Below are 15,583 nucleotides of genomic sequence, written 5' to 3'. Positions count from 1 at the left end.
GTGCTATGGCCATAGACTTCACAACACCACAATATTTAGTCTATAAAATTAATTCAGTTGAAGAATAATGGACTTCATAAAGAAGCCCAAACCAACTACTTTGGACAATTCAGTCAAAATTGCTAAACCAGTTTTTCCACTCCGTCGGCCACAATCATGCATGTAAATGCATAGTGTACGCATGTGTTGACATTACACATGTTTACTATTTGAAGCACATAAATTTAGGCTTTTAATTAGATCGATTTCAGTGAGAAATTTCACATGTAGAAATTTTTTTAAATCATTCTATGATATACCAAGATTTCTGAAATACAGTGTTCTAAAAATCAAAACATGGTCTTTAAAAACAGTAGCACTACACTGACTGCCAAAATGTTCATGTTATGATACACACCCTTAGGGAAATAGTTGGACCAGCCTTACACTGTTAGACTAATCCGTCGAATCCACTCGTAATTGTTAAATAAACAACTTAGCTTTACATTAGACATGGGAAATGGGGGAAGTAACGATACTTGGAAAGACTGGGAAATTATTTTACAGAATTATTACAAGAAAGAGTCTGAGCTAAGGAGGAAATAAAGTACACAGGACCCATGTGAATTATAAAAATTGTGAAACTGCATGAAATGGTTAGTTTACTTACAGCCTTTTATATTTATATCTATTTTCCCTGCATACTACTTAGCTCACTAACTTGCACTTTAAATACCCTCAGAAATATTTGAGGAAGATGTTATATCAAGAAATGCATTCTTGTGTACTTAGAGCAAGTCCCCTGTAAGAATTACATGGAATTTATTTTAATCTACTTCCCTATGGGAAAGGATAAAACTCCAAACAGCCATAAACATGGAAGTTCATCCTCAGGATACCATCTGAATTTGGGGATTCCAATAGAAAGAAGCCATGCATTAGGAGATAATACTCAGGCAGCAAAATAAACGTGGCACACTTTCATTATAGCCACCGGATCAAAGGGGATGCAACCTCCATATCAGCTGACGTCTTTGTTTTCCTGCTAGGGGAAGGTTGATTTCCGGAGTACAACCACTACCCTCAACATTTAGAATTAAATGGGTCCCCTACATGTGAGTTGCAGATCATTCAAATTATCTTTCATTATCAATGACAACTTATCACATTAGCCAGGAAGTCACCTGATATCATTGCCATGTTTAAAGTACTCAGGGTTCTCACACCCAGCAGTGTCAGGCACAGCGCAGAGGTTCAGAAATTGTCTTTTGCAGATGGCTGATTGGTTATTGAGGATGTAGAGGCAATATCCAAAAAAGTTCTGTTCTTTGTATGCCAGTCTCAAAAATAGCAATTGATTAGAAAGCTGAATCTGTCATAGAGATGGGATTCATACTTAGGACAGGATATCTTGTTTCTAAATAACATCATGTGTGTAGCTACTTATTATATCTACTCCCCTTATCAAAGTAAATTTAAGCAGTATGCTTACCTTATGGTTGTTATTGTATGTTACCAACTCTTCTCAATACAGAATTTCATAAAATCTGTGCAAAAAAGATTCGCGTAACCAGTAGTCTTTCCTGGACCCTGTGTCTCCCAGTCTATGACCTCCTGAGGACTGAAGAAAGACATTACCCTCTCCTCCAACTGAGCCCACACTAACCCTTCACAATGATGCTCCAGATATACCAGCTCCAAAACCCCTGTCTTAAAGGCTCTAAACCCACTTCAGGGATTCGTTTGGACCCCGCAAGGGTCAATATGCCATTGGTATCTACACTCCTAGGTCCTGCGGGTGGTCAAGGGCCATCTGTTTGTTGGATGTGTAACGTTTGGATGGAGCTTGGAAATGCATCTGGGCTGAAGTATCCATACTGAGGCCTCTCAGGTGGGGGACAGAGCTGAAGATGAGAAAAGAAATGCCCAGACACTAGCCAGAGGCCAGCTCGAACTCCCGCCAATGACCTCCATCCTAGAACTTGCAATGGTCCAAGACATTTAAATTCAAACTTGCATGTCCAAGTTATAATAAAGGTAAATTTGTTGAGACAGGAGAATAGAACATATTTGATGTAACATGCTATTAGCTTAACTTATAATTTCTAGATATTTAGCCAAATATTATGTGGGCCTACCTCTGTACTTTTGCCCCAGACCCTGCCAATGTTAGAGTCAGGCCTGAAAGCAGTAATATGCCTACAGCTAAAATCAGAGTCGTTTCTCTCTTCTTAAAAGAATCAAGTTGCTTAGTAAGACTGTGAGAGAGTCGTGATGCATTAATAGGAAAATGGCGGGTAGATCTGTATCCTACCTGATGGTAGATGTAGCGAATGTAGAAGGGCAGCCTTGCTCATATGTCTTTGTAAGCACTAGGAAATGACTAACATGAGAAGATAATTTTTCAAAACTCTACTTTTTAGCATGACAACTATCATATTTATTAGAAAATAAACGTCTTCAATGCTATGCTTCTTCCTAACAAGGTCCATATGCAGAAAGGTTAGCCACAGAAAGAAGAAATCTACTTGTCAAGGTCCAGGCTCTCAGAAGGAAAGCCTGCTTTCATTTTGCAGCACAAGGAAATTTTCTCTTTATCATCCACAGAATTGCTTGTTAGCAAGGTTGCACTTGCAGAGATTCCTGGTGGAAAACCCTGGTAAACAGAGACTGCGGCTGCGTTTCCACACCAATAAGGAAAAGCCACTTGCCAGTGTAAACTGGGGCTACATTGTTTTAAAGCAGGGGCAGCCTCTCTTATCAGAAACAGACAAGGGAAAAAGGAAAATGGGAAATCTCAAAAGCCCACCTCTGTTGAGCAAAGCAAATGCCATATCAGTTTGGTTCGTGCTGTAAGGATGGACATTCTGACTTATAATAAATCTGAGGGGTACTTTTGCTCTTTAAAAAAAAAGGAAAAGGAACTGTGGGACCTGGTAGGAAAGGAAACTGCCAGTGAGTCCAATCTACACAGAAATCAATTTCACACGGCCATAATTCAAGGAAATGGGGCGGTAGGTAATGACGTGGACATTCATTTTGCTTTATAAATTTGAACTTTCTTCTTGGCTACTATAATATTTTTTGGAAACAGCTGGGATTTTTTTCCCCTCTCATCTCCCTTGACAAGCACTTTTGCTAAACATGGGAACCTATGAAACCTAGATTCACACTGTGACTCATTACTATTGTTTCCTTTAACTTTCCTCACCATCTCGTCCTGCATCGTTTCCCTTTTCTCAAGAATAAAAAGCAGTAATGAGAAAAATCAGTGCTTTAAAACGTACACTAAACACATAGTGAGAAATAGACTAAGGTAAATTCACTAATTTTGCTTTGACTTTTCCATTGGCGCATATTTTGAAATTCATACATAACTGATGTTCAAGTACAGAATTACATTATTCACACAATAAAATGATTAATACATTTTCATTTTTTCCCCCCTCTCATAGGGCTTGGGAAAGGGGCTATAGATTTTTCTCTTATTTCTACTCTTACTGAATGTATATGCTTGGGTCTTTTTGTATATCTGCTATGAAGAAAACGGTTGAATATTTTTAAAATCATAATGGCAGTGATAGCACTGTTACATCAAAAAATATGTCCAGAACTTGAAGAGATGGGTAGCCCCCTATAACTTGTTTATTTGACTCCCAAATTGTGACAGCTTTGACTTTAAGAATCAATAAACAAACAATGATGCTTGGGTTAACTTTTAAAATATAGACACCTATACCTTACTGGCACCTCGTAAGAGAGGAAAAAATGTGTCACTTTAAGTCATACGATGGAAAAGCAGGAACCAAAGTGTCATGCTAGCTGTCGGATCAAAGCCTCTCTGACAGAAGGATGAGGCCCACGAGGGCACGTAGGTACACAAGGTCCTGGTGAGGCGGAAGATCCGGGAGCCCCTGCCAGCTCCTTCCCGGGGCCCACGCTCAGCATCTAGGCGTCTCAGCAGCAAGCCTCCGGAGCTTCGACCTGTGTCTCTGAGCATCTGTGCTTTATCTCCTTTTATTTTGTGCATAGCTAGCAAGGTGTGTCCTGAAGTAATTGCTTCGTAACATTATGCTTTGTTGGCTTAGGAAAAGTTTCACAGGAACACTCTGCTTTCGGAGAGCGGAGGAATCCTGTAATCCCAAAATGACGTGATGGGTGGCCCGAAATGGGATGATAGTAAAGAGTCCACTTCTGACTAAAAATCTATCTATACTCTTTCAAGCGCAATGATAAGTGATTGACAGGTGGCAGAGGGAAGTAAAAAAACTGTTGAATTTAGAAGAGATCCCAGTTCTGATTGCCATTCTTGTTTTGAGCAAATGTCCTACCTTCTCAGTCACCAGAAATATACACTATATTTGCAAAACGCTTGGAAAAAGCATATGAATATATAAAATTTTGTTTTCAATTCTTTAAACAATGATCATTGTAGTATTTTAAATGAAAAATAACTTTCACATTTACATACAATACACTAAAAACCCATATTTCATGGCGTGGACTCACTTGAACAAAACTTTCATATCACTAGCATTTGTAATGTAAATTCAAAAGTCAAGAGATCTCTAAATTATTGTATTTTAAAAATAGTCCTGAAAAATAATAAACTATAGGGACCTAAAGTCTCCCACAACTGGAACATTGATTGAATACCGAACATTGATTGAATACCTGACATCTCTTTAAAAGTAGTGATGTGGGAACCTGGGAAGGAGGGGCTTTACTTACCTCTATTGTACGTCTCTGGCATTGAATATTCAAGTTCATGCAAAAAAGCAGTGTGCTTACTTCACTGGGCATTGATACCATGATAGCAGTTGTGACTTTTCATGGGAATATTGCTGCAGAGCAACTGCCAGAAAAGCTCATCAATCAGTGTTTCTCAAATGCTAGCAGCTCGTTAGTACAATGTCCTCCCAGGGAGCATGCATCTCTACCCCCCGCCGCCCCGCTTCATCCTGCAATTTGCATCTTGTCCTGGACCGACATTATCATTTCCACAATCTTTTCTTGCTTCTTCCTTTGTTATGATCTGTTCACTTTCCCACCTGGTCTACAGGTTAGAGAACTGAGTACTTGGTCACTTCTAAAGTGGACAAAGTGTGGGGCTTCCCTGGTGGTGCAGTGGTTAAGAATCCACCTGCCAATGCAGGGGACATGGGTTCGAGCCCTGGTCCGGGAAGATCCCACATGCCGCGGAGCAACTAAGCCCATGCGCCACAACTACTGAGCCTGCGCTCTAGAGCCCACGAGCCACAACTACTGAGCCCACGTGCCACAACTACTGAAGCCCCTGTGCCTAGAGCCCGTGCTCCGTAACAAGAGAAGCCACCACAGTGAGAAGCCTACGCACCACAACGAAGAGTAGCTCGCTGCAACTAGAGAAAGCCCGCGCGCAGCAACGAAGACCCAATGCAGCCAAAAATTAAATAAATAAATAAAGTGAACGAAGTGTGAATCAAGGAGAGACAAGAGTGTTGTTCTCGTAACTACTGATGTACGCATCAGTAACGAAACATTTAGGGTATCATTGGGGTCCATGAGGAAACCATCTAGTATAAAAAAGTCTTTTGAAATCTATTCTGGATACTACTAGTTATGTTGTAAAACTTTGCATATCAGGTTTTCAAAGTTTAATAATAGCCTATTTTCCTACTCAGATTACTAAGCCGTACTGTTTTTTTCCATAAAGCTATTCAATTGTTGTTCGGTATCCAACTCGGTTCTTCTTTCCTGAACTTTATTAGTTTGGCATTTCTTTCTCACTGATTGTTTCTGTGTTCCTGATGAATAGCTGCTGTTTGATATACGTACTTTAAAACTGGCTTTTTCTATTCAAAAGCTGCATAAATTATAACAGAAGCCCAAAATTTCTAAATAAGTAAAATGGAGAGAAATTGGGTGTTTTTTGTTTTTCTGATTGCAAATGGCCTGTAGACAAGGATCTATGTCAGGGGCAAAAGCAGCTTAAGCTGAGATCCCCTGGGAAGCATTCGACCTCAGAGTCCCTCAGGAAGAGCCACCAGCTAGGAACATAAATGCCTATATTGAAGTATAGCATCCAGTCCAACTGTTTCAACAAGCTAGTTGAAAGTACAGGAGTCAAAAAGAGGCTTGCAGAGAGATGGCCCATTCTCCCATAATAAATTCGCATTTGCTGACAAAGAAAGACTGGTAATGTCGCTCCCTTTAATGAATATACTCTGAGGATCAACAAATAATCCCTATTAAAAGGAGAAAGTATCAATAGATTGAAAACACAAAGATAGTTTGAGAAACACCTAAGGATACATAGACTCTTGCTTGCAGTATATATTCTTTTTAAAGAGGCACTTCCTCACTTTTAGAAACTAAAGAAAACTTACCTTGTATAAGTTAAGCTTGTTTCTATAAAATCTGCCCCAGCTAACAAGCCCAAAGATGGCACCAATGGCTGGATATAATGATTATTTGTTATTGCAACAGGAATGATTAAAAAGCACATTATTTCACACATCTGCACAAATATACACCATAAACCGCATGGCATCCTTTTATTCAAAACTATAGAGTGAAATCACAACCTTACATCGGCATCAACGAGGGATTTGTCCTTTCTCATGAAACTACAAATTATTTTACCACAAATGCAAATTTAAATTCCCTGCATGTCTTCTCTGTTTTCTCATTTATTTCCCAGTTACACATTTTGGAAACTGAGATGGAGATTTTTTTTTTAATTAGATGAAAAAATAAAAATTCATCATTGCTTGAGTACAGTGAATCCTCGAGTCCCCGATAGGCTAATGGGGAGAATGATTATTGCTACAGTTCAATAAACATATCATTTTGACATAATAACTAAAGGTGATTTCTCTTCAGCTGGTCCCAGGCAGGTGAGAATAAACATGGACTAACTGAAGAGAATGAGTGACATCTGCTGGACGATAAGAGAAGTGAAAAGAAAAAAGTTCAAGTATGTACATGCTCACATTTCACCATCCTAGAACCCACTGAGGTCTGCAATCTGTAACAACATAACAAAGTTGGTATAAATCCTCGGGAACAAAAGGGTAATGGGGTGTGATGGGAGGAATACAACGTGTAGGTTGTAGTATTGTGGGTCCGATCGAGGGAGCTTCAGCCCCAGAGCAGCCATACGGCCTCTATAAATACTGTATTTCTGTTGCCTGTGATTTTCTACATCTTATTGTTGATTTCTGTAATCTGTGGCTTTCCATCAGCTTGACTCTGGCTGAGTCTGTGCAAGCAATCACATGAGCTTTGCAAATCTAGGACCAAGAAATTCACCCAAACCAATCATTAGAAGGATCAAAACAAAACTCAGCCCCCAAATGGACAGACACATGGCATCAGACATTGCTCATTCATCCCTTAAGTTGGGCTTTCTTTTTTCAATTTTAAAAGCTGTTTCTTAATGAGGTAACAGGATAACTCTTTACTGAGAGCCTATTCTGTTATTTCATTTAGGCTGTCCTGCACCTCCATGACGTAGGTATTCTTAACTCCTTTTATAGAGAAGCTGAGTGTCAGAGGTTACACAGGCTGGAAGGGAAGGACCTGCCACTCACTCTTCAGTTCTACCTGACACCAGGTCTGCACTTTTCACTCTACAAGCTGATTCTGGGGACATGGTATTTTCGTATCTTCCAGTGCCAATGCCATTTCATGCCACTTTTTAACTGTACAGCCTTTATTAAAGACAACAGATAATTGTCCATACACACTGACCGAAGACCTTGATTCTTTACTCATAACTTGGTCCTGCTTTTGGACATTGTCTGTAAGCAATTGCTTTGTAAAGACCTGCAGGCCAGTTAGGTTGCACTCAGCATCTTTCCTTTCTTTCTCAAGAGCATTTTTAAATATGTTCTGGATCCTCAGTTTCTTTATTTCTACAGTGATGGACATGGATTAGGTAATTCCTAAGAGCTCCTCCAGCTGTGTATACCCAGAAAATAGACCCAGACTGAGTTGCTGGCTTCCTTCTTGCTCTGTAATCACCCACTCTCAGAGTCAGTACATATACATTGTATTCCTTCTTCCATCCTTGAAAGAAGTGCTTTTAACCTTTTAGAATTTTTACTTTTGTTTACAGTATCTCATGACAAGTCAAGTGAAACTATGTACTCAAAGGGAGTCTATTTTTACTCACAAACAAGGCCGCTCAAGATATTTTCTTGCCCGATTAAAAAATTGAAAAAGTGTAGCCCCTACTCTTTCAGTCATCTGAAAATAAAAACTTTATTTCGCCCAAAAAGGAAAATAGCTATGATCAAAATTCACGACACATGTACAAATGACCCCAAAACTATATTTTTTAATAAAAAGATCCTTTCTATGAATTACAGGAAAAACATCAGAGAATAGCATACCAGCTCCTTAAGTAGTTGACAGGGTTTTCAAATTTCCTGAGGTTACAACTGTTATTATTTTACTTCCAAAATGAATAAAAGTGATCTTAATATTGTTTTAAATATTAATGTAGAAGGGGAAAGTAACACAACATAAACGTCTTCTACGATTAGTCAAATTCTTGCGTTAAGATACAGCAGGTCGAATCTTGAACTCAATAGCACCATCTAGTGGAGATAAACCGGAAATGCTTGTTTTCTTTGGCTGTTCGTCCCAGTGCCCAGCAACAGCTAATCCAGCCTCGCCTTCACAGGGTGGTGGGAGCCTCCGTGCAACAGGTACTTCTTAGCAACAAAAATGTTATTTGCTTGAGAATAACTTAAAGTCCCATTTATGAAATATACCAAACAATTTACCTTACTATTATAAAAACGTAAGTATCTAATTATGAGCTTATTCTTAACAACCTATCTCACATCATACAAGATGCGGATAAATGATCTTATAAGGAGTTGAATGCTATGTGTGTGTTTGTGTGTGTGTGTGTGTGTGTGTGTGTCTAAATTACTCATTCACTCATTTATTAACAGTCATACTTAATTTGTAGTTTCTTTTATTTTCTACTTCTGCAATCTTGCATCACTCCCGTGCTCTGTTCACACTTCTGTGACAGACGTGAAACTGAACCCCATGTTACACCAACTTCCTCTTGCTCTTGTTACTACTGTTGCTTCCTGAATTACCCAGGCTACCTGGCTGATGCCGCAGTCACTTTGCACTGTCATCTGTGTATTGATTACAAGTAATTCTCCTACTCAGAGATCATCTGAAAGACCGGCATTGCATGATTCACTATGTTCCTTTTTCCCCCTCTTATTTTCCAGCTCAGATATCCTAGAAGCCTGTGCTGACACTGAGACTCTAGCAGCCTAGGTCACAGAATCTGATTACAAAACGTAGCGCCCCTGCCACCTCCTTGGACCCTGTTGGATCACGAGCAAAAAATAAATATGCATTGCTATTAAGCCGCTGAAATTCTGGGATTATCTGTGTTTGCAGCATAACCCAGCCAATCCTGAGGGAAACAAATGATTAGCTCAATGTAAAACAGATAAGGCAGCTCATAAATCCACTCACCTGGATGAACAAAGATACATCTTTATAGGCTGAAAGCAAGTACAGAAGGTCTTGCCCATCTCTCTGTGTTGTGGAATTCCCACTTTCCCTGGGACACTGTAGATGTCGTATGTGACATGAGACTTGCTGGCACATCCATGGAACAAAGGTCTCCGAGTCAATGCACATTTACCTCTCTGACCTCAGATTCCTCCCTTGCTTCATCACATTTCTGCTTGACAATTAAGACAAATAATCACTGTCAAAAGAGTAAACTTCCTCTTAGCTTGTGTGTCTAAGGGCAGAGACTCTCAAACGAGTCAGGCTGCTGTTTCAACTTTCAGGTCAGTGGAGCCATTTTTGTTTCTCCTGGAAAGCAAGGTCTTTAGAGCAGCATAGCCCAAGTCACGAGAACAGAGGTGACAAGGACAAAAAGTGCTGGTTGGCCATAAGGTATTAAAAAATGCCACCTCTGATTTGGCCAGTGGGGGGATCTTCATGGTTGAGCCCACGGAGAACTGCCATCCCTGCTAACACGGTCACTCTGTCCTGAACTCAGTGAACAAGAACCAGAGGAGGTAAAGACAGAAGCTAACATCTACAGGACAAGTCATCTTCTCCACTTGGTTATTAAGAGCTGCCTCTTCAGGGAGAGCCCTCTGGTGAGAACTTCCGTGAGTCACTAATGTTCTCTCATCCTGGGCCCATTCCTAGATATCCCATCCTGTACTCTTCCCCAGGCTTACTTGTCTCCCAAGTTACTTCTTCCAAGTGCTGACCAATCACCCAAACTACAAGCAATTCCCAAGAACTGGTGTCGCTCCACACTTCTTGCAATCTCTCTTTCCAGGAAAAGTGAATCCTAGGACGTACTCCTTAGACACCCGGTCACTGAGATTTCCTTCTCCAGGATCCTGAAGGTCACCTCCAAGTACTATAGTTCTACAGTTCGTCACCCCTGCCTAATGCAGGATGTCACGGGGAGCAATCTATAAGCCAAACTCAGTTTTTTTCTTCTTCAGATAACTCCATGTCCGGTCGCAGATGTGGATTGAGAAAGGGACAGATGGCAATGAGTTTACCAGTTCATTCAGGGCTTGTCTGATCCCATTTAATCCCTTCAATTAAATGTTGGAGAGTTGTAATGACTTGAGGCTTAGAGGATCAGACAGAACTTATTTTTGATGTGCCTCTCAAGTTTCACGATTACTGGCATCTCAAAGCCCAAGAGTGAACCAAGAATTATTCTCAAAGCAATATTTACCTTCTGAAGAGAGCATGGCTTTGTTCCAAAACCCTAAGGGTATTTGCTCTGATTCACCCATCAGAGCTCATCACAGGCTCCACACAGCAGCCCACAGGTGCAGACTCTGGAAGCACCACTGGACCCACCAGGACATTGTCAGAATTGCTTGCACAGCAAATGGGGTGAACAGAAGGATCTTCTTTTATTCTGGGCCCCATTCAGGCTATCAGCCTTTGATTTACCAGGTTATTCAGCATTGGGGTTGGAGCAGACACCACACTGGGTTCATGCTGCCTCCTAAACCCAAGATGACAACATATGAAACGTTTAAAAATAAAAGATGGACCTTAATAAATGAACAAGGACCAAGAGACTTAAAAAGGGGTCATGGAAATTATAAAAGAACAAAGTAGAACTTTTACAGTGGTAGGGGGCATAGGGGGTCGCCATTTGCCTTTTACTTTAAAAGTGATATTCTATCCCAACCCAAATTTCTGATCCCCTAGGCACTTCGCAGTAGCAGAAGATCCCTGAAATTTGTGGGACAGAGCTCCCACCCTCTGACGCACATGTATATTAATAGGTGTCCTTCCCCAAAGTTCTAAATCAGTACTATATCTTGTGGGATGGGGATAGACTTAGGCTCCCTGCTCATTAAATTATAGCAGAAAACAAAATATTGATGCCCTGAGGCAAGATGGTAAAATCTACCTGAGTGTAAAAGCAAACTTCTGGCATTCTCTGCTTATTAGGAAAAAGAGAGACCAAAAAAATGTGTTTACCAAATCAGTAGCTCCATATTAAGCTGAGAAGGGCTGTTTTTTCTCGAGCAAAGAGATGCCTGTGCTTCCGTGTTTGGCATCGTTTTGGACGTGCTGCTCTAAGATGCCTCCTGCCACAATACAACCAGCTCCCGGATGAAGGGAACACACGCAAGTTTCATGCACTCCTAGCTCTTAAGAACATATACAAAAGCTCCAAGGGAAGAGGGGGCAAAGACCAGTGAGTTAAAACCTAAATGTGAGCAGTAACCAAAACCAAAATTCAGAATTTTCTGGAAGGCAGAGGTCCATACAAAGTTAGAATCACGAGATTGAGCCCTGGGCCCACAGAAGGGGGATGGGGGCCCCCAGGTTAAGCCACAGCCCTTGAAAACACCTAGGAAGGTCACCGGTCAGAACAGTAAAGCTGGCCCTCCAGGCAGAAGCAAATGCAAATCCGGCTGGAGGTAAGTTGTTTCACCAATTTAGGTGCTCAAGACTTTCTACAGATGTGAGCTCACAGTTTAAAAAGTAAATAAATAAAACAAAAACCGAAAACAACTAACCACCAAGACACAAGGAATAAACTGCCATGAGTAAGTCCGCAGGAAAAAAAAATTTTTTAAAGGTCTTCAGATATTAGAATTTTCAGACTCAAAAAATTTTTAAATGACAATATATGAAATGTAAAAATAAAAGATGAACTTTAATAAATGAGCAAGAACCAAGAGACTTAAAAAGGGGTCGTGGAGTTTATTTTTGTGTACGGTGTGAGGGAGTGTTCTAATTTCATTCTTTTACATGTAGCTGTCCAGTTTTCCCAGCACCACTTATTGAAGAGGATGTCTTTTCTCCATTGTATATCCTTGCCTCCTTTGTCATAGATTAGTTGACCATAGGTGCATGGGTTTATCTCTGGGCTTTCTATCGTGTACCATTGACCTATATTTCTGTTTTTTGTGCCAGTACCATACTGTCTTGATTACTATAGCTTTGTAGTATAGCTTGAAGTCAGGGAGCCTGATTCCTCCAGCTCCGTTTTTCTTTCTCAAGAGTGCTTTGCCTATTCGGGGTCTTCTCTGTTTGCATATGAATTGTAAGATTTTTTGTTCTAATTCTGTGAAGAATGCCATTGGTAGTTTGATAGGGATTGCATTGAATCTGTAGATTGCTTTGGGTAGTAGAGTCATTTTCACAATATTGATTCTTCCAGTCCAAGAACATGGTACTTAAATGTAAGGCCAGACACTATAAAACTTTTAGAGGAAAACATAGGAAAAACACTCTTTGACATAAATCACAGCAAGATCTTTTTTGACCCACCTCCTAGAGTAACAGAAATAAAAACAAAAATAAACAAATGGGACTTAGTTAAACTTAAAAGCTTTTGCACAGCAAAGGAAACCATAAACAAGACAAAAAGACAACCCTCAGAATGGGAGAAAATATGTGCAAATGAAACAACAAAGGATTAATCTCCAAAATATACAAACAGCTCATGGAGCTCAATATCAAAAAAACAAACAATCCAGTTAAAAAATGGGCGGAAGACTTAAATAGACATTTTACCAAGGAAGACATACAGATGGCCAAGAGTCACATGAAACAATGCTCAACATCACTAATTATTAGAGAAATGCAAACCAAAACTACAATGAGGTACCACCTCACACTGGTCAGAATGGCCATTATCAGAAAAGCTAGAAACAATAAATGCTGGAAAGGGTTTGGTGAAAAGGGAACCCTCCTACACTGTTGGTGGGAATGTAAACTGATACAGCCACTATGGAGAACAGTATGAAGGTTCCTTAAAAAACTAAAAATAGAACTACCATACGACCCAGCAATCCCACTACTGGGCATATACCCTGAGAAAACCATCATTCAGAAAGAGACATGTACCACAAAGTCCATTGCAGCTCTATTTACAATAGCCAGGACATGGAAGCAACCTAAGTGTCCATTGACAGATGAATGGATAAAGAAGATGTGGCACATATATACATTGGAATATTACTCAGCCATAAAAAGGAACGAAATTGAGTTATTTGTAGTGAGGTGGATGGACCTAGAGACTGTCATACAGAGTGAAGTAAGTCAGAAAGAGAAAAACAAATACCGTATGCTAACACATATATATGGAATCTAAAAAAAGATGGTATTGATGAACCTAGTTGCAGGGCAGGAATAAAGAGGTAGACATAGAAAATGGACTTGAGGACATGGGGTGGGAGGGCGAAGCTGGGGCGAAGCGAGAGTAGCATCGACATATACACGCTACCGAATGTAAAATAGTTGCTGGTGGGAAGCAGCAGCATAGCACAGGGAAGTCGGCTTGGTGCTTTGCGATGACCTAGAGGGGTGGGATAGGGAGGGTGGGAGGGAGACACAAGAGGGAGGGGATATGGGGACATGTGTATGTATATGGCTGATTCGCTTTGTTGTGCAACAGAAACTAACACAGTATTGTGAAGCAATTATACTCCAATAAAGATCTATTTTAAAAAGGGGGAGGGGTCATGGAAATTATAAAAGAACAAAGTAGAACTTTAAGAAATAAAAAAATAATAATTCTATAAATGGGTTAAATATCAGATTAGACACATCTTAAAAAAGAATTAGTGGCCTGGAAAATAGATCTGAAGAAAATATCCAGAATAATCTAAGAGGGAACAAAGAGAACAAAATTTGAAAGAAAAGTTAAAGAGCTTTGAAAGACAGAGTGAAGTATAACACACAGACTCCCACACAGAGTGAGAAGAAGGGCAATATTTGAAGAATTACTGAGTTTTCCATTTCTATAAAAGAAATAAATCCACAGACACAGAAAATACAACTTCTATCAAACAGGAAAGAAAAGAATTTATCAGCAGCCAACAGAGAAAATACAGAATAAGGTAAAATGATTAGACTGATACATATTCTCAGAAGATAGAGGAATAATATGCCTTAGTCCACTCAGGCAGCTACGACAAACTATCACAGACTGGGTAGCTAATAAAGAGCAAAATTTTTACTTCTCTGTGTTCTGGAGGCTGGAAGTCTGAGATCCGGGTGCCAGCGTGGTCGAGTAGGGCCGTCTTCCAGGTAGCAGACCTCTTCTTGTGTCCATACCCCTGCACAGGGGTGAGCGAGCTTTCACTGGGGCCTCGTTTATACGGGCATGGATCTCGTTCGCAGGACTCTGCTCTCAGGACCTGATCTCAGGACCAAAGGCCCTACCTCGTAAGGTAACCCCATCACACTGGTCACTCAGGTTTCATCATATGAATTGGGGGCTGGGGGCAGGGGTGCTGAAACATTCAGCCTATAGCAAATATCTTCAAAGAGTTGACAGGAAATAACGGTCCATCCGGAATTAATCACTCGGCAAAACGTTTCAACCACATGGACAAAGCAACATGTTTTTTGATAAAACCTAAGAGCATTACCATCATCATTTTTTCATCAAAGGAACATCTAAGAGATGGACTTCAGAAAGATGGGCAAAGCAGGAAGCAGTGGCAAGTCAGGAAAATGGTACATATATGAGTAAACCTAAACATAGACGTTCATAGTGATGATGATGAGTGTGATGTCAGATTTGTCCTATTTAATTTGAAAAAAGCTAAAATAATGGACCACAGTAGCATGTAGGTCATGAGCAGGTGAATATGGCCCAAGTGTGCCGCCTGGAACTCTTCTAGATGCTGGAAATACAGCCCAGCCGTAGACAAAGACAAAAAAATCCCAGCTCTCGTGAAACTTGCATTCTTAAGAATTAATTTAAGAATCATTAACTTAAAAATGTGTTACACATGTATGGCAATATTTCAAGGTTTACATAAATTTTTAAGAAAAAATACCAGTGATTAAAAATGAAATAAAAACAAACAAGGCTCAATCAATTCAAAATAAAACAAGAAAAGAAATGAGCATAGAAACAGAAGATTGTATATAAAGTACAAAAAGGAGAGAATAATTCCAAATAAATTGATATTCATGATAACCACCAATTAAAAGATAGAGATTATCAGATTGGCTTTTTTTTTCTTTTTAACATCTTTATTGGAGTATAATTGCTTTACAATGGTGTGTTAGTTTCTGCCGTACAACAAAGTGAATCAGCTATGCATATACATAT

General features: G+C 39.9%; 1 long non-coding RNA gene across 1 annotated transcript; it reads right to left on the bottom strand.

Annotated features, from left to right (window-relative positions):
- Positions 1-8,588: 8,588 nt before the first annotated feature.
- On the bottom strand, positions 8,589-15,583 carry LOC309619449. The gene is made up of 2 exons (XR_014238973.1): positions 9,475-15,583; positions 8,589-8,681 (listed from the first exon to the last, which is right to left on the bottom strand). It is a non-coding gene; the product is annotated as an uncharacterized lncRNA (long non-coding RNA).

Source organism: Balaenoptera borealis, assembly GCF_965194805.1.
Source record: "Balaenoptera borealis genome assembly, chromosome: 21".
NCBI lineage: Eukaryota > Metazoa > Chordata > Mammalia > Artiodactyla > Balaenopteridae > Balaenoptera > Balaenoptera borealis.
This window is presented reverse-complemented; position numbering and strand designations above follow the sequence as displayed.